The following is a 27,773-nucleotide window of genomic DNA, read 5'->3' as shown; positions in this document are numbered from 1 at the left end:
CTACGCCCTGGCAAAGGGATGCCTCCACTCCCGGCCAACACCTCCGGCGGGCGGCGCGCACGCAATACTTGACTCGTGCTCCCATTGGCTGCTGCCTGTTGCTAACCCACGTGATCGGCGCCGAAGCGCCCCCGCCCTCGGACCCCGCCCCCGCAGGCTCCAGCTCAGCCTCCCCTTCCTCCGAGGCTCCCGGCACCCGCCGCCTGCCCGCTGACTGCGCCGCCCATGCCCACAAGGTGGCAGTACCGCGCTGTTTGTGTCCCGGCCGCGGTCCGCGACAGCCGCGCGGGGCGTCTGTTGCCAGCGTCGACCTCCTGCAAAAGTTTTAATGAATGCAAACACCCCCGGGCTTCGTGCTCTCCCAGGCCGCCGGTCTGCAGCCCTCCGATTTCGAGGTTCCTCTCGGCGATTTACACTTCATAGCCCAGATGGCACCTCCCTTTGTCCCCAACTCAGAATCAGGATTTGGGGCGTGTGACTGAAGCAGGTTTGTGGAGGTTTTCTGGAGTGTTTTGTTTGTTTTGCTTTAGGGACCTTACACTGAAAATTGGTTCTTAAAGAGACACACAGACAATCCGACAGCTATTTTTTGTGTCTTGAGAGCTTTCCTTACCAGAGAAGCAATCCACAGCCTCCCTTTCGCTGGTGGAAGAATCTAAACCCCCAGCATTTCAGAAGTCCTTCCCGGCGCAAGGAGAGGAGGACACGGGAGCCCCCTGCTCTGCAGCTGCCCCAGGAGGCCCTTAATTCCAGGCACACGGAGAGATAAGCCCCTCTGACCTCATTCGACCCCGCTGCAGGCGCCAGGCATTCTTATTTAGTGTGCGAGGCATTGCAGGATCCGCTTTTCCCTTGCTCACCGGGACGTTTTTCCTTCCTTCACTTTTCTTGGCTTGTTGCTGAACCTATGTCCCGTACTGCTGTCTGACCCTCCTCCAAACCCTCACTTCCAGGCTGTATGATTGGAGGCTAAAGGACCCCGGAGAGGCCAGCAGTGAACTTAAAAAAAATTTTTTTTAAAGCAAGGTGTTCATGTCTTGTGCTTTTCCAGCTCAGTGAGGAGGGCTCCAGAGAACCAGGTGTCTCCTGAAGTTTGGGGTTCACCTGTGTGACCTGAGAGCAGAGAGGGCTGTTTGCAGTGGCTGGAGAAGGAGGTATTTGGAACAGCCTGTACTTCCAAAAGTTGGCAAGGTAAACAGACACTAACTAGTCTTATTGTCGGCAAAGTGGACCTACTTCCCCTGGTAGAGGCAGGGCTAGGTGAGCAGCACACACAAGGGCCCGTGGAAGAAAAGCGTACGGCCAGCCAGCACAGGCTGCCCTGGAAGGGGACCTCCGTCAGCGGGGAAGGGGCATGGAAACAACTCACAGAAGTACCACACAAGAGAAGGGGCTGGCTTCGTGCCTTTGTTACCAACCCCTAATCGCAACGGAGCCCCTCCTTGAAGAGCTTTCTTGTTTTCTGGGTCCTGAGAGACCTGTCCTACCAGCCAGTGACTCAAGAAGACTGAAGATCCAAGAGGGAACCAACAACTGGTCATGTCCTCCCAAATGCAAGTTCCCAAACCTCAGCCAGCTTGACACTTGAGATGGGCAAGTGTCACTGACACTTGAGATGGGCAAGTTTTAAATTTGACTAGAATAAGCTTTTTAATATCTGAAAAGTGGGGCAATTCATGAATCCCTGAGATGGGCCAGGGAAATTGGTCAATGAAATTTTACTCAGAGGTGGGAATGAATAACACTGACAGCAGCAACTACGCACATTGTACTTTGTGTTTTACACCTATTAACTCATTTAGTCTTCACAACAGCCTTGAGAGATAGTCTTATTATTCCCATGTTATTTTTATTTTTTACTGTACAAAGTTTTCTGCTTTATTATTAATCATTCTCAGTCTTTCATTTTTATTTTTCTTTAACCAAACATTTCTTTTATTATTACTTTTTATTGTTGTTCTATTACAGTTGTCTCAATTTCCCCCATTTCTCTCCTTTCCCCCATCCCCCACCCCACCTGCTCTCACAATCAATCCCTGCCCTGTTGTCATGTCCATGGGTTATTTATACTCGTTTCTTGACTAGACTCTTCCTCTAATTACCCCCCTTCTCTCCCTTTCCCTCTCCTCTGGTCACCGTCATTCTGTTCCTTGTTTCTATGCCTCTGGTTCAGTTCTGCTCATTTGTTTTGTTCATTAGTTTCCTGTATTAGGTGATATCATATGGTATTTGTCTTTTGACACCTGGCTTATTTCACTAAGCCTAATACTCTCCAATTCCATCCATGCTGTTGTAAAAGAGGAGTTCCTTTTTTCTTTCTGCTGCATAGTGTTCCATTGTGTAAATGTACCACAGTTGTTATTCCCACTTGATAGATGAGAAGGCTGAGGCCCACTGAGGTTAAATAAATAGTGCAAGGTCCATAGCTAGTAAATGGAAAGCCCAAGACTGGAATCCAGATTTCTGAGTCTAGGTGTGGAAATAAAGTGCTTCCTTATCTGTGAATCTTTTTTTCTATTCTTAACCAAACTTGACTTAGCTTCAAGGCCTGACTCTAACTGTTCAGTTGAGAAGCCTTCCTTGGCTATGCCCGCTGAAAGAGCCTCCCCTGCTCTGTTTCCAGGGTGTGGTCCTGGCTGTGCAGTGTCCATTGCCTGAGACAGTGGAGGCATCTTCAGAAGAATCAGCTTCAGAACCTGTGGCAGCTGCTTTTTTGAAGGGGGCACGATGTTCGTAACCACCCAGATGTCACTTGGAGTCCAGTGAAAAAACCAGGGATCAAGCCAAAAGAAATAATTTTTGGTAAAAGGAAGTAGGGTACACTAACTGAATGAGACTGATTTTCTTCAGTGGTTTAAAAACTGGATCTAAATGTATGTCCAAAGGAGAAAATCCCCCCAAAAGGTAAGTCATGGCCACCTTAGTAGAAAGCGTGTATTCTAAGGAATCTTGACAGGGTAAAACTCATTTGGAAGTGTATGTTCTTTTTAAAAATACATGTATTTTCTAACCATTCTCATTACTTTATATTCAACTGTCATTTATATTCTTTTGATACAACTAGATTATGAAATGTGAGGAAAGAGGCTGTAGCTTTTACTTCTTTATATTTCTTTTCACACAGAGTACGTAACTTGGTGACTTGCACACAGCAAATATAAAATAGATGTGTTAAACTGACAAAGAGCCTTGTATGTTGGGAAACTTTCTACTTGAGTGGAATTAAGAGGGGAGTCATGGCCATGCAGATGAGCCTGGGTGCAAGGCTGAAGAAAAGGTACAAGGATAGAAGAATGAGAAATACTTGGCCTATTTGAAGAGTGTCTTATAGGGGCAGAGTTTATCTAGTGGAATCACAGGAAATATAATTAGAAAGGGATGTTTTATGGGCAGATTTATCTTTATCTTCTAGGCCAGTCGTTCTAAATGTTTTTATTATTAGATATTTTTCTCTGTTCCTCCCTAAGTAGGACCCCAAAACAGAAGCACAATATATAGAGCAGATAGAAGTAAAAGGTCTCTGGCTAAAGTTGAGGAGGAGCAGACAGGGGACTGGCTTCCTCAATGTGATCCCTCAGACATACACCCCAGGTACCTCTGGGGAATCCTCAGGCTTTTCCAAAGCAGTTTGAACCACTAGTATAGACACCAGGGAACCCTTTTGCATCTTTATGTAAGTGTAGTCCCCAGCTTCCTGACAGTTCCAGATCTGCTCTTCCCAACTTCAAATCTCTCCTCTTTCCTGGGAGTGCTGTGAGACCACTGTCCTGTGGCATACCCTGCCCCACAGCCATGGCCCTTTCTTCCTTGCTAATGGTGCCCAACTTTAGTCTGCACAGCCATGTGTTCAGTGACACCATTGAATCATAATTGCTCTAAGCCAGGGATTGGTCAAACCCAGCTGCCGACTCTTTTGGTAGATAAAATTTTATTGGAACACAGACACTCATTTGTTTACCTCCTATCTACAGCTGCTTTCATACTATAATAGCAGAGTTGAGTAGTTGTGGCAGAGAGCCTCTGGCTCGCAAAGACTAAATCATTTACTATCTGACTCTTAACAAAAAAAGTTTTTAGACAAACACAGCACTTTCATTCTTCTATGCCAAGATTAGGTGTAGACATAATGACTTTTGACCAAAGAAATGTGAGGTAAAGTTTGCTGGAAGCATCTAAAAAATATTTTTTTTTCCTGATAAGAGAGAGAAACACAAGGAGAAAGTTCTTCTTGTCCTCTTCCCTGCCCTTCTGTCACACAAGGATATGATGTCTGGAGCTGTGGCAGCCATACTGTAGTCACGAGGCATAATAGATGATCCTGATTCCTTGATGGTGGCATTAAGTCACCAAGCCTACCTTAGTACCATCTACTTTCAGACTTCTTGCTGAGCCAACAATCAAAATCCCTATGGTTTGAGCAAGTCTTCTTTGGGTTTTTGTTATGTAGAATAACTTAGGGTATTTTATTTAGAGCCAAACAGCAAAAGGCAGAGTGTTCTTTTGGAAGCTGTGCAATAGAGTAAAATATAGCAAGTCTAATGGATATTAATAATGATGACTAATAATTATTGAAAGCTTATAGCATGCCAGTCTCTATACCAAGTACTTTACATCTATTTTCTCATTATCACAAAATCCTTTGGAGGCAGTTCTGTTATCACCTCCATTTTCCAGTAAGGAAAGTGAGATTTAGAGAAATTTAATGATTATTTCAATGTTACACCATTAAGTGGCAGAGTTCAAATTTGTACCCAGGTCTGCTGACTTCAAAAGCCAAGGTCTTAACTATGATTTTACACTCTTACCTCTACTGACAGACCTGAGTTCACATTCCAATTCATCCATTTAGCAAGGAAGTTATTTAATCTTCTTGAGTCTCAGATTCTCTGTCATATTCCTCAAACAGAGAAAGTTTCTGCCCAGTGCCTGAGACACAGTGTGTCACCGTTTCATTTACATGCTTGTTTCTTTAGGAGTGAATGGGTGGCAGTAAGTGAGCTAGAGGAGTAACCAAGGGACAGAAAAGAGAGTGCCAGAGAAGTGAAGTTATTATAGACTCAAGTGAGCAGAGGAGGACACATCAGTTCCTAAAACTCAAGGAGGCCTGGAGCAGGGTCAACAAGGGAGAGCATAATGTAGTGAGAACCAGGATGCTCACTCCTGATTACAGGGGTGTTTGAACAAGAACTTGGCAGCCTTACCGTCAGCTGTGGCCTGAGAATGCTTTCTAGTCTATTGTTGTGTCTTAAGGTGCTTTGAATAATTCTAAAGAACTAAACAAAAGGAAATTCCCTGAGTTGTTTTCATTCCCCTTTGTGTAAAGTTGAGTCATTGTGCAGAAGCAAGTGCTTCTCAAAGTGTAGTCATTGGTCCTGTGACCATTAATTAGCATGTTGGTGTTTTCTTTATGTGGGAAGGCCATTTGCCCACGATGAAGATGAATGGAAATCTGAGGACCCTGAGGAAGGATCAGAAATTACCTTTGTGATTATTAGCTTTATTTTGGTGATTTCCTCTCTGAGCTTTACTATACAATTTTTAATGGAAAAAATAATCAAGACCAGCCTGCTTAAAAATCTTATGGAAAAATATACAAAATTTAGAGTTAAAAAAAAACAGATTGAACCATTAGGATTATTCTTTAAAAGAGAACAAAGGAAAGCAAGAAGAATGACCCCAATAGCTTATGTAACATCCAGATGTTTAGCCTCAACCAGGCCAGATGATGGAGTAAAGTTTTCACTCCTCATCTGGTTGCTTTGGCCTCACTATTGATGCAGTGAAAGAGACTTGTGTAAGAAGCTTGCTGGAGCCACCTCGTCCTTGCTCTCAATTTGCCCTTCAGGAGACCTGTGAACGTTCAGCTGCATGTTTAAGCTTAGATGCAGCTGATTCTTAATGAGCACATTCCTTAGACCCACCATGGGCTTGAGAAGCTTGGAAATCATCAAATGATTGCTTGCAGGTAGACAAAGCAGTAGGAGAAAGAAATGTCCCCTTCTCATTCAGGTGTTTTAGGCTCCTGTAGACCTAGAATTGTTGCATCGTATACATACTAATCCGACGTAATACTAAAATATGCCTGGGGGCTTGCAACGAGTGACAGCTGCTCTTCAGAGTGATAGATAGATGCCCACGTTTCAGCTTGCTTTGTTTGTCAGCGTGTATGTTTGTTCCTGCCAGAAATGCCAGTGAAGGGCAACAAGCACATTCTGCTAGAATACGAAAACCAAGACCTGATTAGTGGAAGCATTTGTTGAAAAAGCATTTTCACTGCACACTAATCTCTACATATCCTGTGGGGAAATCCTTTCAATCCCATACCTGATAAATAAATCTGGCAAGTGAATAAACACTCTGTAAGTCTCTTACTGATATATAATTCCACCTGTTATGTGAGTTCCGCCTGTCTCTGAGCTCAGGCAGCATTGTGTACCTTTCAGACTGACCTGGAACAAAGCCTGCCAGGAAAAAGAAATGTGTGCCGTGACCTGCCCGGCACTGAGCACTTGACTGCAACCTTTCATAGGAACCAAGGGGGTGTTCAGGGCTAATGTTGACGTCCTGGATTATGGTTGTTATTATTTGGCACTTTTGTTGAACTTGAATACTCCACTAGGCATTATATAATACTGCAGATCAAAAACGTCATGTTCTTTTTCCTCTGGTTTTCCACTCATGGCCAGGGTAGGGGTCCTTCAGCTGCTACAAAATCCTTTTTAAAAGTTAGAATGGAGTCTCAGTGCAAACACTGGTTCTTCTTTAAAGTCCATGCAGTCTCTCCACTGTTCTCCAGGAGTCTTGTAATGCTGCTCCATTACAGTTCAGACATAACTGCATTATAGTGATTATCTCGTAGTTCCTGAGGGCACAGGTTATGCCTAGCACATCCATTATAAATTAGCTATTTATTAGTAATGAGTGAATGAATGAATGAATGAATGAACTTCAGTCCTTTGTAATTTTATGTGTATTGGTGTATGAGACATTGCCAGAGAACAATAGTCAGGTTCTGTTAGATTGGGGGATTTATTTCAAAATGAATTAGGAAAATTCTCTTAAGTCTTTGGTAGGATCCTCAAGGGTGGCAAAGGGTCTGCTGGCCACATGTAACAAGGCAAACTACACCAGTACCACCCCAACGCAGATCTTGTGCATCTGAAAAAGGACTGTGCAAAGGAAACCCCCTAGATGTCCCTTCAGCTCACTGGACATACATATGTGCACATAGAAAATACCTTTACAAATCTCAGAGGATTCAGGTTCACTGATCGATGTGTACAAGCAGTCATATATGTATGATGTTGAAACAAGTTTCAAGATGATAATGGTAAAAGAATCAGAATGGTTGTTGATATCTTATCAACAAAAGAACCCCCAAACTCCTGCATAACCAATTACCCCAAAAGTTAATGACTAGATACAACAAATATTTATTATCTCAATGTCTGAGGGTCAAGAATCTGGCTGTGGCTTCTCAAGGTGGTATGGGTCTCACGAGGCTGCAGTCGGAATGTCAACAGTGACCGCATTCATCTGAAGGTTTGACAGGCTGGAGATCCGCTTTCAGGATGGTGCACTCTCATGGCCATTGATTGGCAGGAAGCCTCAGTTCCTCAGGACATGGGCCTCACCATAGGCTGCCTGAGTATCCTCATGGTGTGGTATTCACTTCCCCCTAGTAGGTGATCCAAGAGAAGGGGCAAGGAGGACACTGCAGTGTCTTTTATGACTTAGCCTTCAAAGTTGCCCAACATCACTTCTTTATTCTGTTCAATAGAAGTGAGTCCCTAAGTCCAACCAATATTCAAGGGGAGGAGAAGCCTTCACCTCTTGAAGGGGGGGGGGGGTGCATGAGAAACTTCGTGGACATATTTTAAATCCACCAGAGAGCTGTTACTTCCATTTGACAAGGATGTTTTGAACACCAGTCGGCCTTTCCCAATGGGCATGTTACATGTACAAATCCTGCTTGCTCTGTGCTCTGTAAGGAGTCTACATAGAGTTGCCCAATATGAGAAAGATGTCTGAAAATGAGGTCCTGTGGTTCAGAGGGTTTGACCCTATACCTTCTATTGTGAAACCATTTTTGTTTTCTCTGTCTGCAGTGTGGAGAGGCTGCTCACTGAGGTACATTTGCAACCTCTCTAAAGAAGAATGACAGTCATGCTCACTATTAGCCATGCTAAGTGTTCCACAAACACAAATTCATTAAATTCTCAAAGCCATCCCAGGGCCAGATGTTCTTACCATTATCCCTATTTTACAGATGGGGACATGGGAGGCTGAAATAATTTGCCCAAGGTCACCTAGCCAGTATATGGTAACACAGGGATCTGAACCCAGGGAGTCTGCTTTCTCCACTGTGTTAAAGTTCCTTTCCCTTCAGGTGAACTGACTTCCTTCATCCAGAATTCCTAAAGTCAGATTTATATGTATGTTACGTTGCTTCTAATTTAAGTCAGAATATTTCAAAAACACTCTACAGAGTAGGGTGGGACCGAGGTCTGGTATTTATCACCACCACCACCCCTGAGCTCTGGTTTAAACCCCCCTCCTGCCATCCCTCATTCTGGGTTCGGGAAACCTTTTGCTGTCCTGTCTCTTCAGACCTGGGGATGATGAGAGCTCCCCACCTATGACAGGCAGAATAACAGCCCCTCTCAGATGTTCATCCTAATCCCTGGAACCTGTGAGTATGGCAGAAGAACTTTGTAGGTGAGATTAAGTTAAAGGTCTTGAGAAGGATAGATTATCCTAGATTACCCAGATGGGCCTGATATACACAAGCATCCTTGTAAGTGAGAGTCACATTTGAAAGGGATTTGAGGATGCTACATCACTGGCTTTAAAGATGGAGGAAGGGTCCTTGAGCTAAGGAAAGTGGGCAGCTTCTAGCAGTTGGAAAAGGCAAGGAAACAGGCAAGGAAACAGATTCTCCCCGAGGCTCCAGGAGGAATGAAGCCCTGCAGGCACCTTGATTTTCACCCAGTAAGAACAATGTTGTACTTCTGACCCCCAGAACTGCGAGATAATAAATCTGTGTGGGTTTTTTTTTAGTATATATTATTATGTTGTTACAGTAGTTCCCATTTTTCCCCCTTTGCTCCTCTGTGCTCAGTACTCCCCTTCCCTCCAGCAATTCCACCCCCCTTAGTTCATGTCCATGGGTCATGTATATAAGTTCTTTGGCTTCACCCTTTCCTATATTCTTAACTTCCCCTATTTTGTACCAACAAATTATGCTTCTTAATCCCTGCACCATTTCCCCATTTCTCCCCCTCTTCCTTCCCAGATGATAACCCTCCAGATAATCCCCATACTTATGATTCTGTTCCTATTCTGGTTTGTTTAGTTAGATTTTGTTTCTATTTTTTAGATTCAGTTGCTGATAGTTGTGAGTTTGTTGTCATTTTAGTGTTCGTAGTTTTGATCTTCTTTTTCTTAAGTAAGTCCCTTTGACATTTCATATAATAATGGCTTGGTGATGATGAACTCCTTTAGCTTCACCTTGTCTGGGAAGCACTTTATCTGTCCTTCCATTCTAAATGATAGCTTTGCTGGATAGAGTAATCTTGGTTGTAGGTTGCATTTCATCACATTGAATACTGCTTGCCAGTCCCTTCCTGCCTGAAAAATGTCCTCTGAGAAATCAGCTGATAGTCCTATAGGCACCCTCCTGTAGGCAACTCTGCCTCTCTCTTGCTGCCCCCAGGACTCTGTCTTTATCTTTCACCTTTTGCATCTCAATCATGATGCATCCTGGTGTGGTCCCCTCTGGGTCCAGCTTGCCTGGGACCCTCCGTGCTTCCCTGACCTGTATGTCCATCTCCTTCAAAAAATTTGGGAAATTTTCCTCATTTTTTTCAATTCTTGCTTCCTCTTTCTGCACTGGTTTACTTTTTTTCTTCTTTATGTTCCAAATCATTGATTTGAACCCCAGTTTTTTTCCCTTCACCGCTGGTTTTGTATGGATTTTCCTTCATTTCACTTAGCATAGCCTTCACTTCTTCTCTTATGCATTTGCCGTACTCAAGCATATCTGTCAAGCCTTCAAGCATCTTTATCACCAGTGTTTTGAATTCTGTGTCTGTTAGGTTGTCTGTCTCCTCCTCTGTTTGGTTGGCTCTCTCCTTGTCTCTTAGTTCTCCCACTGAAACCTTGATCTGTCTCCCCTTTTGGGCCATACTTCTCTGTCTCCTCATTCTGACAGGCTCCTGTGTTTGTTTGCCTCCACATTCCAGGTAGAGCTGTTGCTCCTGTTATGTTGTAAGGGGTGGAGCCTTAGGGATTCATAAGTACAGGATGACCTGTTTCACCACGTTGTGATGCTGTATGTGGGGGAGGGGTCTGAGAGGGAACAATGCCACCTGCCCAGCACTCGCTTCTTTTTCAGGCACCTCTCCCACTTCCACAATGGACTTGCGCCCCTCCAGCTGTTGCTCTGGACGTCATTCCCAGAGTGGGTGGGTCTGCGGATGTTCTAGGACTGTGGGGGCCCTTTAAACAAGCGGACTCTGCTGAGACTGGCAGTCTCTGCTTCCACCCTAACCCCCACTGGTCTGCACAGTTAGAGGCAATGAAGCTTGATTTTCCCCAGTGCTGGGACCATGAGCTATGAGATCTGGTGAGGAGCTGGGAACATTCCTCAGGTGTCCCTCTGACTTTTTAAAACGTGTGACTCTGCTTTCTGCTGGCCTGCCGCTGCTGCTGCTGCTGCCACCACCACACCGCATTCTCTCTGCCCCGGCTCTGCCCCTCCCACCTGTCTGGATGAGTATTTCTTCTTTATATCTTTTTTTGCTGGACTTCCATGCAGCTTGACCTTCTGGAGCTTCTGGTTTTTTCTAGTTTCAAGGTATCTGTATTCCTTCTTAGTTGTGGAGGGAGACGCAGTGTTTCTGTCTACGCCTCCATCTTGGCCAGAAGTCAAATCTGTGTAGTTTTAAGAGAAAAGAAAACTCTGCAAAGATGATGAAAATTCACCTTTCTCTTTTTATATAATACAATAACAGATGAAGAAACTACATCTTATTAGAGATTATATAATTACATAAATTTGGTACATGGTTAAGTTTCAAGCATACAAGCCCTGCCTTCAAGAAACTAAGAAAATTTTGGGAAGAAAATATGTACACCCATAAGGAAAACAAGCAAAACAAACAAACAAACAAAAAACAACTTTATTTAAGGCCAAATGTTGCAATGCTGATAACGAGCACTGGGAAAGTGTGAAACCAGGTTGGGGAATGGCTGGAGCAGCTGAGTGTCTTCTGTACTCAGCTGTTATCTTCATACCATGTCTAAAAGGCCATGTAGGAAACAGTAAAATCATCTTGCTGACAGGCAGTCCCTAGGTACATAACATTCTAGAAGGTGTAAAACAATCTTCTCCTTTTCCCACTGGTCATCCTTTAAATACTTTAGGGCAGCCTCCAATGAGTCCCCACTTTCTCTGCTCTCCCGTTTTTCTGTGCCATCCTGCCAGCACCCAGAATGGTCTGGAGGTGAGGACCCATGTTCCAAGCTCTATCCAGAGCTTCACACACTTACTGTTCCCTCACAGATCTCCTCTGCATTCAGCTTTGGTTCACCAGTCTTCAGAGATAAGCAACCACAACATAAGGACGCTTTCTGTTTCTAATTACAGTTACTTCCCGCAGCCTTTTACTCACCAGGGTGGAAAGGGGTGAGTATGATAAAGAGGACAGACAACCAAGCACTCATCTGAGCCAAGCCAACTTTAGGGTCTGATGGAATGTGATGAAGGGCTAGGGATTGAGCTTGTGCAGTGAAAGTTAAGAGCTTCTCAGGCAGGGAGAATGTACCCCAGAGCCCAGAAAGTAGGAATGGGCATGTGGTATAGAAGGAGCAACAGAGAGATAGACTTACTTGGGGTAGGTAGAGGCTTCCTCTAGGGAAGATGTAAAAGGTTGCATGAGGCGAGTGTGATGAAGTTCTGGTGTGCTGGGAATACTGTAGTGATGAGTACACATTCAGCGACCCATTCAAGGAGGTGACTGAATTATTTTATTTTCTATTTTCAGGCCAGGCTTGGACACTATTTAGATGTGGCTAAAGAAAGGGAAGGTGGTTCCTGGAAGGGCCCCTAGGGCCACATGTGGGAAATTCACAGCCTTCCCTTCCCCCCATGCCTCTGCCTGCAGAGTTTGGAGTGCTGCCCTGGAAATTCTGCTCCAGAAATCCTAAGAGTTATTGTCAGGCCCCAGAAATAATTAATATACATACTAGGCAGCATCACATCACTGTATATACACGTATGTTCCAGGGTGGGCTGCTGGACTATTTGTCACATTTTCCAGGAGGCTGCCTGGAGCCCCACGCCTGCTGTGATTTTTGCAGCTGGTCACACAGGTGTCTGACCATGTTTGGACTGATCTCGTGCCTGGCTGTCATCTTGCACTCCCATGAAAAGACATTTGTCTGCTTTCCTAATATTTACAGCTGAATTCTATGCTCCCTGCTATGTGGATATCAAAAAAATTATTTCAACCCTAGTCTTTGTGTGTTTAGAGACCAAGCCATGAGTGCCTTTTTCTAAGTGAGTATTTCATGAGGTCTTTCCAGAGGGGCTGGTTCACATTTTGTTCCTCAGAATATTAGATCATGACATTTCTTTGGTTCTGAGAAGATGGTCTCTCTTGGTGGCAGTATCTCATCTGGAATTTCCATAAATTTTGTAAGTGGAAAGGGGGATATTTACATGTACTGTAAGTATACCGGGTTCTTACTAAAATATTGTTTAAGTCAGAATGAAATTTAGATAAGAAATTTCCTTCTTGGACTCCAGCCAATGAGTTTTAGTGGATTACCCAAAAGTTTCATTAGAAGACTGAGCTATTTATAGATTGTTTCTATGGGTTGGGGCTCCAGTGACATAATGTGGTTACAGTGTAACCAATAAATGAGGAAAGAATTTTGGGAAATTGTCCCAGTCTGTACTGCAATGAGAGGGAGACACTGCTAGGTAAAAGTGGGTTTATTAGGCAAAATGATTACTGCTTTTACCCTATTTAAATGTTGAATTTTGGTCTCTCTTGCTTTCTACTCTTCCACATAACTTCCATAGTGGGACAACCAATTTCTGTTTAAGAGCTTGGGTCTTGAAGTCAGGTATCTGGGATTTGAACTCAGCTCCACTCCTTTCTAGCTGTGAGACCCAAGCAAAAGTTAACATCTCTAAGCCCTAGTTTTATGATCTGGAAAATGATAATAATAACAATAACAACAGCAGCAACAACAACAATCATATCTATCTCACAGGGTTATTTAAAAAATTAAGGTGTAGAATTCATGTGAATTGTTTAGTATCCAGCACTAAATAAGCAGTCAGAATGTCATATTTTATTATTAGTAATAGTAGTAATAATATATTTATATTGTCTGTAATGAATTGTAAGATACAGAATACATAAAATAGAGATAATGCTGATGATAGCAAAATATTTAAAAGGTATAAAACATTCCAAGTTTCAGATAATAATTGGAAATGAAGTGTTTGCTTAGTTCTTTATAGACGTTGTCACTATACTTAGCTCTAATGAGCTTTGTTGCCAGCTCACAGAAGAAACCCTTCCACCTGCTTTGGCTGGTGCACATGCAGGTGTGCATGTGTGTGTTCCATATGCATATTGCTCCATGTAGTACACTCTTGCAGAATGGAGAAGGAAGCATTATGGGCTGTGGAATGAGAATGTCATGGGAAAAAAAAATTTATCTTCAGTCCTTTCCAATGGAACACAGCCCGTGGAGGGACCTTTCTCGTCACTCTAAAGCCATGTGATGGCATTAGGGCTGACGGTCCTTCAACAGGACTCTTTTCCTCTTCTATTTGGATTGCTCTAAGCAAGGTGCCTATGCACCTGGAAAATTAAATGAGAGAAAAAAAAAGTTACTCTTGTTCCCCCTTGGAGTGAGGCACTGCTGCAGAAATAAAGGGAACCAAGATACTTATAGGAGGATCTGTGGACGTTTTGAGGAACAAAGAGTGATAGCAATCGTATGTATGGCTTAAAATAGCCACACTTCAGGGTGGACCTGAAGTGCAAGAGAAATTACTCTGGGGGTTGTCCCAGCCACTTAAAGGAGGTTACCATCTCCACTCGGCATCATGGAAGCCTTGCCTTCTGATGGCAGACCCCTCACTTTGACTATACAGCCAGTATTAAACAGCAGCGTGCAGGTAAACTGAATTGGGAAGGGACAGAAAAGTAGGAAAACAACAAGGTATATTATTAACCTTGATTGGCATTCACACCTCTGGTTTGTGAGGTGCTTCTCCATGGCACCCTTCAAAGAGCGAGCAAATGAGCACCTGCAGGCAGGAAGCGCGGGAGCCCAAGCCGGTGGGGAGAGGTGCAGGCTCTTGGAAGGTGTTTGAGAGCACGCGCCTCGTGTCACGCTCTCTCTCAGGAGCTCCAGCTGTTCAGGAAGCGTCTGTTATACTTCAGAAAATAAAATAGGTGAAGAATCAGAATTGTTCTAGGAGGAAGAAGCAGTCATTGCAGTTTCTAATGTAGGAAATATTTTGATGTGTTTGGGAAACTGAATGGAGAGCAGTATGAATGGAGAAGACAGAGCAGAGGGGGAGAGAGCCGGGCAGCGGCTGTTCCCTGCCAGTCAGCCCAGATTTGTATGGTAAGTGCATCGGTAAGCCAGCTGGGGAATTACAAGTGACTTGACACATACTCACCTTTAGGAAGGTCTCTAAGTAACTTCAGGACACTCCCTGAAATGATAAGTTGTCAATATCCTCATCAATATTCAACCCAGGATCTGGAAGGCCAGTTGGGATGATAGGGACCAGCCCATCCTCCAGTGCCATCTCTTCACTACCTTCTTGTGCCAACAGATCTTTATTAAAAATTAAGCTTACTGTCTTCAGGACACGGGGAACTATTCTGTATCCCCAGCTCCAGGCTGAGATATTGAAAGGGACGGTCACAGATGAAATTTCACCCTGGAGATTTTCCGAATTGGAAAATCCCAGAAGTGTCACTAAGCCGGAGAGAACATGCAGACCACTTGAGACTAAGAAGTCTTCAAAATGCCACTGAATTTTCTCCTCATCCTTTTATGCTAGTCCAAATCTGGCCATCCTGATTTGTAAGAAAGCAACAGACCCTACTCTAAAGGCTGCATGTATTTGAAGAAAAAAAAAGTGTAAAATATAGATATATACCTTTGTCAGCATGGGTTTACTTACACTGCAGTAACCAACAACCCCCAACTCTCAATGTCTTAGCAATACGCAAGGTCTTTTTCTCCCTCAGGCCTCGGTTTGCAGGCTACCCGGATGCTGCTCTGTGTTATTTTTATTCCAGAACTTAGGCTGAAGGATCAGCCCCCTCTGGGTCATGCCAGCATCATGGCAGAAGCACAGAGCAAGGGCGAAACCATGTGTTAGTTTTCAAAGCTTCTGGCAAGAGTGGCACTGGCCGCTTTCACTCCCATTTCATTGGCTGCAGCATGTTGAATGGTCAAGCCCCATGTTAACAGGAAGGGAAGTATAATTGTTCTGCAGAGACTGGCCTGTAGGGAGGGACGCTGGATATTACAAACAAATAGTACAATGTGTAACAATGCCATTTTTACTTTCTTCAGTTTTTACAAAATTCAGTAACAATCTTTATAAAGCTGAAAACTTTCAGATACTCTAATTCAGAATATGATTCAATCCCTGAACGTTATCATCACATACATTCTTTAAGGATAACTTGTGAAAGTCTGCTATGAACAGTTTAGAAATGATTAAGCACAATTTTACAAAAAGAAAATAACATTTAATAAAGCAGAGTTCTCAATTTCCAGCCTGTTTTTATGCCAATCTCTCAGAGATTTGAGAATGACTGTTAGGAGAACTTTTATGCAGAAAAAAAAGAAAAAAAAGAAAGAAAGAAAAGAAAGAGAAAAGAATCTCATATTTCTTCAAGTTAGAGTGAACGAAATGGAAAGAATATATTAGTAACATAATTTTAGTCAATGTTACATTTCATTTAAGAAAGCCCAGATTATGTGGTCAGCTACAGAATATGAAACTTTTATTTTCACCAAGGAGGGAAAAAAAACCCTAGTTTATATGAGTGCAGGAAAATATATGCCAAATATCAACTATATGTTATATAGTTAAGGATTCATGAGTTCTTGCCTCCTTAAGAATCATGAGGTATTGCAGTGGCCCACATTGACCTCTTTGTTCTACTCCACCCCCGAAGTCTATTCTCTATGCAGCAGCCAGCGTGGGCCTTCAGAAACTGAGAGTATATCACATCCTTCCCTGATTCTGCACAGAACCATTTATGGAGACCCAAAGGTTTTCCTGTGCTGTCCTCTACCTGCTCCTCTGCCCTCCTCCCCCACTACTCATTTCCTCCTTAATTCCACTGCAGCCATGTTGGCTTCCTGGCTCTTCCTGTAAACTGACAATCCTCTGCTGTCTCAGGGCCTTTGCACTGGCTGTTCCCTCTTCTAGGAACACTCTGATTCCAGAAATCCACATTGCTACTTCTTTCGCTTTATCACAGAGACCTTTCCTGACCTCCTTATTTAAAATAGTACCTACATCGTCTCTGCCACTTTTACCCTGTTTTATTATATTTTTTCTTTGTATGTTTTGCTACCTGACATCATTCTCTGTCTCCTTTCACTAGACTGTTATTGCCAAGAGAGCATTCACTCCTTTATCCTTGGTGATAAGAACAGCAAATGGCACATAGTAGGTGCATAATAAAATTTGTTGGATGAATTAAAGGAACTATCACTATATTCCTAATTTTATCAGATTTGTGTATTTAATGTGTCAATGACACAGAAACTAATAAAAATATATTTCCATGTCTAGAAGATTCACTACATAAAGTTTAAAAGAAAAACAAAATACACATTCATTGTTTTAAAACAAAACAGAACATGTAAGCTTATAACTTTCCCTGCTTTTTGTTGTTGTTGTTAATTTTTCTCTGCAAAGTCTTTGTGTTTACAGTATCCAGAAGCATGACATGAGATCGCAGAATCCTGAGTAATGGGTTCGGTGAAACATGAAAGGGTGGTCGGATACATTTCCACATGAACAATGAACTGTCCTTTGTAAATTAAACATAGTACTTATAGTTACAACAACAATTAGGAGAGTAAAAAGAATAGCAAATATAGGGGTGAGGGGAAGACAGTTATAGCTGAACTGTTCAAAAGCAAACACGGGGCCTAAACACGTTGATAAGACAACTGCTAGGACGACTATATGAAAGTAATAAACACACCACCAGGCCAAGAACAGCCTGGTTAGGATTCAGCCCACACTTGAACATGGCCCAAAACAAGTCCTGGATAAGGAGAGATTTCCCATAACCTTGAAAAATCACGTTCCGATTCCTCCGCCTTTTTTGTTTCCATAAAGACAATGGCAGCCACTGTTCTCCACTTTGCTGTCACCCTCTGGGTCACTGCCACTGCACACGTGGTTTGTTCCCCTGCAGCTGTCGTCCACATGGGGAGCTGGCAAGTGACAACACCAGGGGAGGTCTGGTGTCCAGCTTCCTGCGCTACTGGAGCTTCTGTGGAATATGGGCCATATTGTTATTTGCTTTCTGTCCACCTTGGCCCCCAGGATGACACAGGATGGGTTCTTATATGCTCTCATTGAGAGAATAGCAGGATGGGAAGAACGAGTTGGATTTTCTTTGGAGATTTGATGAGCCCCTTACAATGATGATCAGTGATTCAGGTGCTTTCATGACTGGGCATGGAAATGGTGGCTGTGATTAGTAAAGTACCACCCCAAATGTGAGGTCTTGCCTGGTGAGATGAGTGGGTTCTTGCAATGCTGCCCCGAGGAAGAGATCCCAGGCCAAGTGGGCCTTTGTGGCCTTCCTTGCTAAGTTAGAGCGCATGATGCCTGCAGGGTTTATTCTTGGCTGACAGGGCCTGGAATGGGCTGGCCAAGGCTGTATCACACCATGAAGCACAGCTCCTTTTCCAGCTGTGAGCTGATAACAGCATCTTCCTCACAGGCCCCCCCCCCCCCCCCACACTGAGATCGGTAGCTCTGGGCAGCTGGGCCCTGGTGATGGGATTCAAGCTCATCACTGCCCTCACCTCTTTTAGGAAGCCCAGAGTCTGGGTGCCTGTTCTAAAAGTCAGAGAAAGGAAACTCATGCACATAAAATGCATAATCTAGCACTGGGCTCTTACTAGGCACCTAACTGACGCCATCTCACTTAGCCTTGGAACAACCTTGTCCAGTAAGTATTATCATCCTAATTTTAGAGATGAAGAAGTCACCGCTCAGAAGTTAAGCAATTGTCCCTATCCATGCGAACCCACCACCCCCCTACACTTACTCCACCTCAAACCCACTGGGCACTGGGGCACCAACCCATAAGCCCTGACTCCCTCCCACAGGGACTGACAGAAGCAGCATGTTATTATGGAACTTGTTCCACTGAAGGCACCCCTTTTTTAAAGCCCTAAGCATAAAATACTTTATTTTTTAAAAGGCTCCATATGTAAAGTCCTTGCAGATCCCTCAAGTGAGAGTGTACCCTAAGTCTATAGCCTCCTTCTTGGGGAGGGGGGCTCAGGCAGCTGAATCTGTCACCACTCAGCTGGCTGAGCCCCAAGCTCTAGCTGCTGTGTTCATTTATTTATTATGTAATATATTTCTACTTTGTCTCATGTGTATCTTTCTGCTGTCCCTTTTTTTGGAGGCTTCTACACTTGTGAGTTTTCTTGGGAAAGTGGTGTGCTTGGGACAACATCCTATAACCAGGTGCTTTCTGTCTGGGCCAGAAAGAGCCTCCCCAGACAGGAGAGGATAGGAGGCAGGAATCTGCTTTGCTTCCCTGCCTCCTTGTGCTATGAACTGGGGCAAAACACTTCTGCCTTTCTTTGCACCTTTATTTATAAAATGGACATAATGACCCCTTTCCTTTTAATGGGAGTGCCAGTCTTATTGACTTAAGTGATCATCAAGAAGAATTTCCCTGAGACTCCCACGTTGCCATCCTACCAGTTTTTCAAGAGGCAGCCTTGACAGCTGTTTGTTCCTGTGGATGAAAGCCTACAATCGCTCTATTAAGCACTCTCTATTCAACAGGAAGAAGGAGGAACACATGGGGGAAAACCAGGAATCCAATAACTGCTCACAAAAAATAGGTGGTTCGTCTTTTGCTTCTCAGTGTTCCCATTTCTGTCTTACAACCAGAGGCTTTAGCCCTCAGATGCTTTGAGAAAATGAATCAAGAGCATGGACATCAGCTGCAAGGGGAGTTGGAGTTTTCCACAGGATAGATTGATGTGAAAAGCACTCCCGTGCTGGGTCAGGCTTGCTGGACTAACTGCCTGGCCAGGGTAGAGACACTGGGTTGCTCAATCTCACCCCCCACCCCACTCCTTTCCAGCAAAAACATTTGTCTATAGAACTTACCGTCTCTGCCACTCTGCCATTATTTTTTCCTAGCTCAGTTCTTGCTTCTTGCCTTTTTTGCCAGAGAAACCAGCAGAAAAAAGGAAACTTAAAGACCAAGAGCACGTCTCATACATACTCTCCAGTGAGGGAGAGGCCAATATTTGTACACAATGGAATCAGACTCTGGACATTTCTGGACATTTCAGGCAAGCAGCAGCACTTTTTTCCTGGCAGCTCAGGGCCATTCTTGGCAGGGAACCCAGGGAGGTAGAACAAGCACCCATAAAAAATTAGGAAACACAGGTTCTTTGGGGGCTTCATTTTGAGCCAACGATGTGACTTCGGGCAAGTCACTCAACATCTCCATACTCCAGTGTTATCAGTTATAAAAAATGAGATAAGAATATCAATGCCACAGGATTATTGTGAGTATTCATTCAAATTCATCTTGAGTGCTTGCATGCCAGGCACTGTGCTGGTTTTTGGGGTCATTCAGTTCTTGCTTTCAAATATGTTTCCAGTTGGGGGGGGGATAAGCGAAAACAATAGTGTTTGATGAATACAGTATGCTACAATAGGAATGAGGAGTGAGAGAGGAGTCACAGGAGTGGCACACAGTCTCATCCTGGGTGGTCAGGGAAGGCTGCCTGGAGGAGGCCACAATTAAAGGAAGAACTGACCTGTGGAAGGAGCTGGCAGGGAGATGGGTGCAGAGACTAGAGAGGGCATTGCATTGACTATTGATTCAGAATGGCTAGGATTGGAGGAGAGAGGAAGAGTAGGAAGGGTAAGGGGCATGGCAGTGATGGGTGATGGGTGTGTGCCTGAAGATTTAGGCAGACCACAACACCAGGATGGTTTAAGAGATTCAAACAGCATCCTGGGGCAGTGTGAAGCCTTTGTATACTTTTAAGTGAAGGGATGACAAAATCAGATTTGTGCAACAGAAAAGTTGCTGAAGCTGCCGTGCGGAAATTGAATTAGAAAGCGTTTGTGGCCTCTTTCCCATTTGCCCTTTCAGACTCACCTGCCAGCCTTCTGTGCCCTGGTAGGCTGATATATTTTGGATTGCATCAACAGACTGCTCTTCTCTCCTGGAGGAAAAACCAGGAGGCTGAGATGTTATAGACACCAAGGAAAGAGAGGCTGAGGAAGTAGAAAAGTACAAGCAGTGACTGTAGATGTGATTCAGACAAGTGCCATTAAGTTCAAGAGCAAAGACATGGCTGACCTTGGTGGACCTTGGCAAAAGCCATTTCAACAGAGTCCCTGGAGACAAAAGAAAGGTTCCCTGTGTGAGTGAATTACTGACTGAGGGGTGGGCGTATTGTGGTTTGCAGTTCTCCGTAAAGTAAGGGCTGAGGTCTGCTGAGAGGGGTGGTGGGAGGATGACCAGAAGGAAAGGCCTTCACAGAGTGTATGCATGCCTTTCTTTTCCTGCTCTTTGGAGTGAGCAACAAGCACCTCTTATCCTGGGGTCTCTTTTCTGGGTCAGGAGAGCTGAGGTTACAGAAGCGAGATAGGAAACCACAGAAGCCGAGCGTTCCTGTGGTGGTCCCAGAACCTGCACCCATGCGCCCAGTGCGGCTCGCTGGTCTGATTGTACTCTGAGAGCTCAGATTTCCCCTCTTCAGAAGAACCTTCTTCCAATATATGAGCAATGATGTGGCCAGAGCCTTATCATTCAACCAAAGCTCTCTCTCCCTTGAGAGGCTTTTTCGCTTACCGAAGCCCCTCTGGGAGAAACGAAAACACAGAGTTTTAATTCCATAAATATTGATTGAGTGTTTAGTGTAGGTGAGTCTCAGAAATGTATAACAAGTGGTCTGGGTGTGCAGGGCCCATGTCCCCTATTTTTTTAAAGTTGTAGTAAAATGCACATCACATGGAATTTATCATCTTAACTATTTTTAAGTGTATACTTCAGTTATGTTAGGTTTATTTGCGTTATTGCATATCCAATTTCATAACTTTTCGTCCTGTGAAATGGAAATTTGTACCAATTAAATGGTAAGTCCCTATTTCCCTTTTCCTTCAGCCTCTGGCAGCCACCATTCTAGTTGCTATCTCTATGAATCTGACAATTCCAGATACTTCCTGTAAGTAAATGGAGCTATACTGTACTTGTCCTGTTGTGACTGGATTATTTCAATCCACATAATGCCCTCAAGATTCATCCATGTTGCAGCATGTGTCAAAATCTCCTTTCTTTTTAAAGCTGAACAATATTCCGTTGTATGGATATGCCACATTTTGCTTATCCATTCACCTATCAATGAACATGTGGGTTGCTTCCCTGTTTGGCTATTGTGAATAATGCTGTTATAAACATGGGGGCAAAAATATCTCTTGGAGTCCCTTGTTTCCATTCTTTGGGGCATATATCCAGAAATGGAGTATGATAGGAGTTTTTTGCACTTGAAAACATAATTATCTTACTGTAAGTTTAAATCTCAGTGATTAATGGAGTTTTTGTCTTTTTTTCAGTGAGGGAGACTCTTTTTACTGTTTGTCTGGACAGACACCTAGAATAGGCAGGGCAGGAGGGGCTGGCATCCAGTTTTGGACATAAAGGTACCCTCAGTGGGTGTGGGCCACGTTGCAGGAAAGGCATCTTCATGCAGCCGGTGCAGAGCTGGTGCATCCAGAGCAGCATCTCATGCTGTGGGTGTGAAAGTGAAGTGCACCGGTAGTTGAGCAGGCAGCTGAGGGATGCCATGCAGAGGTCTGAGAAGTGCATGAGGTGCTCTGAGATATAGGTGGGGTTGTGGAAGGTGTGGAGGATGCTCCCAAACTGAATGTTGAGCAGGGTCTTGGTAATGTACCCACTTCAGCTCTTGCCATCTCTCCACCCAGGCAGCCAGCACCTGCAGACCTGCATCACGCAGCTGCACATCCATCTGCATGCACTGCAGGCATCCCGGGAGCACCTGCTGCTGTGTCACTGAGTATATGCTGAGGATGCGGATGTCATGCTCCAGCTTGGGGATGATGGCACCTGTGCACCAGAACTGCCAAAGCCTGAGATCCTCCAAGTCCCTGTAGAAGTGGTCTCTGGAGTAGAGCATGCTGGGCCCATGCCATCCTGTCAGGCATAGAAAGGCAAACAGGTCTCCTGGTCAGTAGATCTTGCCCTTTCCAGTTTGTGATGTGGTCCCACTGCCCCGAGCCCTTCTCATCAAGTTTTCTGAAAGGCTTGCACAGGTCAGTGAAAAACCTGGGCTTGTCCTCCTGGACGATGAACACTGTGAAGAGTTGGTATCAGCTGGGACTCACCATGTGTGAATCCCCTTGACCATGGAACAAAAGGAATTGTTGGTGCCAAGGAACAGCTGTTTCCTCTGGCCACAAGGAGGCTCAGGAAGTGAATGTCTCACTCCCTCCCAGATGTACTTTTCCGCATCCCACTTGATCCACTGGCACATGAGGCCCTTCGTGTGCATATCTTGAATGGCACCTGTCACAGTCTTGTAGAGGCCCAGGAAGTGGGCCCCATGTGGGAGAGCAGCGCAATTTCTGAGAGTGAGATGTCCATGACCTGCTTGATGGAGTGACTCTTGCCTGGAAGCCCCTTATCTGGTACAGTGGGTATTCTGGGTGTCCCCGTGCAGGGAGACCAGCTCCTTGAGTGTCTGGCATAGGCTGGAGGGCCCTGGCAGCCATCCCCAGTTGCACGTGATGGAAGGTGCCAGTTGTCATCAGAAAGCTCTTCCTGAAGTGAATGTCCTGGCAGTGGCCACAAATGACAAAGTTGAGGTTGTGTTCATACTTCTGAATCTGGTGGTGCTCAGTCAGGATGTCACATGTGGCACTGAGGCTCTCTGGGTGTAGTGTAGACCTCAGCATCATGTGGGCTGATGTTGCTGCTCTAGGTAGACCCCAGGACCAGGAGACTGCAGACCTCTGGGGACCGCTAAGTTCTTACCAGTCTCCAAAGGTCCTGTTGAGAGCTTAGTGCCCACCTGCTGGATCGGTAGATGCCAGGATCCAAGGTCCACAGCCAGAGCAGGAGGATGAGGATCCGGTGGCTCACTGCCTGCAGTGGCCGGGCTGCAGCAGCCAGCGCCCAGTGGTTACCCACAGCCCTGCCCCACCCATGCCTGGTGCTTGCTGCCTGAGCAGCCCTTGGCTGTCAGCCAGTCTGCCAGCCTCTGACAGCAAGATTTTTAAATTATGTTTTTAACTTATGGCATGCATTACTTCTTTTCCTTATTGTACTACCTGGGACCTCTGAAACCTACAAGAGGCTTTCATGAGAGAATCTTGGAATACTGGAATATTCCTTTGGAGCACTTATCTACTCATCAGGGCATTTCTTTCCTTATTCATCGTCTGAACTGGTGGTAGCCATAGGGAACTATTACTTTTGTAACTGTCATATTTCATTAGCATAATGCCAAGGTTTATCCATGTTGTAGCATGTGTCAGAATTCCCTTCCCGCTTTCTAAGGTTTCATGTCTCCCATTTTACGTCGCAGCATTTTTCTCAGTTCTGAAGGCCTTTCATACCTATTTGCCCCTGTCACCCTCATTTTTGCCATATTGCAGCCAGGGAGTGGTGGTTACCCTCAGGTTGCCGCTGAGGAAACAAGCCCCCTGGCCACAGGACCACACAGAGAGCATAGACCTGGGACCAGAATGCAGGTCTCTGCTCTCTGGTCCAGCATGCATTCCCTGGCCCACAGCCCTCAGCGCAGACCCTTCACGCAGCTGTGCACTCACGCTCCACACTCTGCACAGCAGGCTCCCACACACAGCCAAGGGGTAAGGGACCTCTGAGAGTGAGAGAACGAGAGAACGGGGCCAGTGACAAGGCAGTGATGGGACTAAAGTGAAAGAAAGACCAACGGTGGCAGGGAACCTGGCAGCAAGCTCACTCTGCTCCCGGTCCAGGCAGTGGGGCTCCTCCTCCTAGGGTGGCTCATTTTCCCTCTGGGACACAAGGGTTTGGCCAGGCCAGTCCCAGGAGCTGGGTGACGCAGGAGCGGCCTGCCTTGACAAGGAGAGTCCTCAAAGTGAAGATTAGATTGAGCAGACAGGAGCGCCTGGTAATGAAGGAGGGATCTGAAATACGGAGCGCTGGCTGTGGGTGCGCTGCCTCATGAGCTGTTGGTGGTATTAGAAGCTCCCTGAGTTAACTGACTGAGCTACCATGGAAGGATTCTATTGGGGCCTTTTGCTGGGGCCATTGGGGATTACCTTTGAAGCTTGTGTAATCACCTGTCTTAGTATCCATGTCCAGGCCAAGAGACAGTCCTGAGTAAGAATAAACTTTTCGTTTTGGGGAGTGCTCTCATTGTGAGCACTAGCCGCTTTCTGGGTACTGCAGGGAATCAAACTTCCAAGCAGTGAAGCTCCTATTCCTGAAACAACCGAATAAACCAAACAGCCAACATTTCAGTAATAATCTCTGGGACCAATGAGAGAAATGAACAGGGGTTGCTTCTCCTGGATTCCTACTGGGAAACTGCCTTCTGCACTGCCCGGCTCAGCCTCTTCATCTGACAACTCTTCCATGACACTTGCTATTTGTCATGGGTAGGGGAGTGGGTTATCCCGCTTAATCATATATGCCGCTTAAAGGTGAGCTATTAGATATCATTCATGGAGTACAACTTTTCCACTGAATTAGAATGCTACAAAAAACTCTGAACAATAAATTGCAAGGAACATAATCCAATGTAACTTTTAAAATACTAAAGTCACTTTTATTTCCTTAAGAGTATTATTATGAACCCCATGCTCCAAAGAATTAGTAAAACATGCAAATATAATGCTAGTTAATAGAATGTGGGATAAGCATCTTTTTAATGAATTTCCCATGTCTTGATTCTGTCATATATTAATTTTCTTAAAAGGCACTGAGCATGTTTGACGATGATTATTACTCAATAAGCTAATAGAATAAAGTGACCTTAGCAATAACTTAAACTCCACATCCAACACAAAACTGGCCCCCTTTAAACTTTCTGACAATTTCATTCCTGCTTTTTCTCAAAAATGTCTGGTATCAAGAGGCTCACAACAACATTCCACTTATGAGTTAACTATTGGAAAACCCCTCTTAATTCTCACCTCTGAAGCCATAGAGAAAGAAGTCCATCTCTCCATTTCTCAGGTCTCCAGATAATTAGGACATTTATATACCCCTGTCCCCAGTTTCCTTTTAGCGATTCCTGTCGTCTCCAGTCCCTGCATACTTGTGCAAATGTTTGCAGACCATCCTTTGAAGAGTAATTGTTTGTGGTGGCTCCAAAGAGAACTATGACAGCAGAGGTGGCAATCCAGCACCAAATGCTGTGGGACCATCACCTCCTTCCTTCTGCACAGTGTATTTTCATAGTAGTGCCCATGAGCTCTGCCTTTCTCCAATGTCATTCTCCCTGGGTTCAAATCCTGGCCCTGCCATTTTCTACTTTGTGACCCCATGCAAGCAGCTAAACCCTTTCATGCTCAGTTTCCTCAACTATTAAAGGGGACTAATGTAATATCAACTTCACAGGCTCACAGGGCTACAGAAAGTGAGATTTTACATATAAGTACTTAGCACAGACTGACAACATTGTAAATTCTTAATAAATGCATTTGCTTGGATCATGAACACAGATGATGAGGCCTGAATGGCTGTGTTCACATCCCAGCTCAGTTTCAAATTTTGGCTCTGAAAGGCCTTGGGTAAGTGGATTGACTCTCTGTGCTTCAGTTTCCTTGCCTGCAAATGGGAGACATAGGGTTCTTATGAGGTTTAAATGAACTATTATATATAAGGTGCTTGAAACAGAGCTTGGAAAGTAAAAAGGGCAGTATAACTTAGGGCCATTGTTATTATCATAGCTTAAATGTGCATCTTGTCTTTGAAGAGTCACATCAGCCTTGACTCGTGTGGCTCAGTGGGTTGGGCATCATCCCCAAAGCAAAAGTTGCCAATTTGATTCCTGGTCAGGGCACATGCCTGGATTGTGGGCTGGCCCCCTGTTGGGGCACATGCGAGAGGAAGCTGATCGATGTTTCTCTCCCTGTCTTTCTCCCTCCCTTCCCCTCTCTCTAAAAGTAAATAAATAAAATCTTTAAAATGAGTCACATCAAAGTGTGGACCACATTGGAGCTGTGGACACCAACATGCTGCATCCCACAGCGCACGTCACCTGAAGGTCTGTGCAGAGAGAGTTCTCTATTTATATTTTTGTATCTCAAACTACCACCAGCAGAGCCTCTTGAGCATGGCAGGTGCTTTTAGAATTTCTGGTTTAGAATCCCATCTAGCTTTCCTATTTGAAATCTGCTTTCTTAGGTTCTGAATAGTTTAACTACATACTTTCTCTCCAGACTTGGCTTGAGGACTGCCTCTTCTGAAAACAGCTTGGATCCTTCCAGGCAGCACCTCTAGTGTGCTGGGGCACTGTGCTCTGGGCTCCATGTCCTTGCTCCCTGGGGTCTTTAAGGTCCTCAGCACAGGGATGTGCTAATTGATTTTTCTGCATTCATTGGGTCCAGAAACATTTAGAGTAACACCCATTTTCTTCACACTCTCACCCACTGCCACTTGCAAGAAACTATTCCTTTATCAGATGCACTTAGCATAGAGCGGGTGCTCAAAAATATTTCCAGAATAAATGCTATACTTAACCCTAGCTGAGTATCCCTACCTTTGATAAGAAGAAAAAAAAATGACAAAAAGAAAAAAAAATAATGTCGTTAAAACTGAAAAGTATTTCCAAGTGATTATTATTGCTACTTCTGAAATTAGCAAAATTTTTTTTCCAGGATCGCTTTTTTTTCTGTATTCCAAATGACATTTCTCTGGAGAAAAATCAGAATCAATTCTAAGTATCTTTTTTTATTTTTCTATCTATTAGAAGTCAGGGATTGAATTATTCAGTAGAATAAAATACTGTACAAACTTGTACTTTGTTTTTTACAGAAGGCGATGACACCAGGGCACAGGTAATGAAGGGATCCCGTTGCTCCTCTCTGCTGCCTTCAGGCCAGTTTCGTCACTAAGGAAAGTACTGAATTATTTCTTCCTATTGTCACACCTTCCTCCAGTTCCCAACTCCAACTTCTCCACATAAGTATTTTAACTTGGTTTTACAGGCCATGTAAATAATAAGCAAAAGCATCACAAACAAAATCAAAAGCAATCAATTGGGAGAATATCTGCAGGGTTTATTTATGACAAAATGTTCATATTAGTAGGTTAGTAAGACAAAGACAAAACCCCCATATAGAAATGGGCAAGAAAATAGGAATGGGTAATTCACAGAAGAAGAAGTACAAGTCTTCTATACATGTTAAAAAGCTGCTCCACTTCGCTAGCAATCAAAGGAGTGAAAATGTAAAATGTAAT

General features: G+C 44.3%; 1 pseudogene; it reads right to left on the bottom strand.

Annotated features, from left to right (window-relative positions):
* On the bottom strand, positions 1 to 23,275 carry LOC150015398 (5'-nucleotidase domain-containing protein 2-like; annotated as a pseudogene).
* Between the last annotated feature and the right edge of the window lie 4,498 nt (positions 23,276 to 27,773).

The sequence above is a fragment of the Furipterus horrens genome, unplaced genomic scaffold (genome assembly GCF_987537825.1).
Source record: "Furipterus horrens unplaced genomic scaffold, mFurHor1.1.pri manual_scaffold_3, whole genome shotgun sequence".
In the NCBI taxonomy this organism is placed as follows: Eukaryota; Metazoa; Chordata; class Mammalia; order Chiroptera; family Furipteridae; genus Furipterus; species Furipterus horrens.
Note: the sequence above shows the minus strand (reverse complement) of the source record. Positions and strands in the feature narration are given on the sequence as shown.